At 49.8% G+C, this 947-nt stretch overlaps 1 protein-coding gene across 1 annotated transcript in view; it reads right to left on the reverse strand.

The window, feature by feature from the left end:
- LOC102881549 (CMRF35-like molecule 4) overlaps nt 1-947 on the reverse strand; it is a 7619-nt gene that overhangs the window by 6082 nt on the left and 590 nt on the right. The window lies entirely within an intron of this gene.

Below are 947 nucleotides of genomic sequence, written 5' to 3' on the forward strand. Positions count from 1 at the left end.
AGTTGAAATTATCTTGACGATGGAAGCACAAGATCTACAGAGCTGAAGAAGGAAGAACTTCCTCACCCATGATGCTGCACCTTAAAGGTCGGCTTTCTTTCTCTCTCTCTGTCTCTCTCTCTGTCTCTTGTCTCTGTCTCTCTGTCTCTGTCTCTCTGTCTCTGCCTCTGTCTCTGTCTCTCTCTCTGTCTCTGTCTCTGTCTCTGTCTCTGTCTCTGTCTCTCTTCCTCTCCCGCTTCTCTCACATGTACACAAAGAGAAATTACAATAAGAGGGATACGGCCTGCCATCCAGGAAGAGAGCTTTCACGATGACCCGAATCAGCCTGCACCTTGACCTTGGACCTCCTAGCCCTTAGAACTGTGCGAAAACAAATTCCTATTGTTTAAGCCAAGCGGTCTCCGCTCTTCTGCTTTATGATTAAAACACATATGTACCCCTTTTACCCGCGTGACATTCCAAATGGAGAGAACAGTAAGATGCTCATTTCCCCCGATAAATTTGTGCATGCAAATCTCCCTATCAGCGTTATCTCCAACATATATAGTGAATAAATCAATGGGTAAATAAACGGGGTCCTCTCATGGCCCATGAGGACCTCCTCCCCGGAAGAGACTCTCTCTGCATCACGTCCCAAGCCCTGTGGTTCCTGTTCCTTGGTGCCTCATCTGGGAGGATGAGGAGCAGAGCTGGGGCCGCCATACGGCCCTGCGTCCCTCGGTCCTCCCTAGAACCAAGTGCCAGCTGCCCCCAAGTACTTGGCGTTCAGCTCAGAAATAGAAACCTAATCTCTGGTCTTCCCTCCCGGTGAGGCCACTCTGCGTCTTGGTTTTTGCACTGACTACATTGGACGATGGTCTTTTTGGCTCATCGGGAACAGAAACTCGGGCAGGCAGACGAGCGGGACTGAGCAACATGTTAGAGCCCTAACCTCCCATGTGATGATA

Source organism: Pteropus alecto, unplaced genomic scaffold (assembly GCF_000325575.1).
Source record: "Pteropus alecto unplaced genomic scaffold, ASM32557v1 scaffold134, whole genome shotgun sequence".
Lineage (NCBI taxonomy): Eukaryota > Metazoa > Chordata > Mammalia > Chiroptera > Pteropodidae > Pteropus > Pteropus alecto.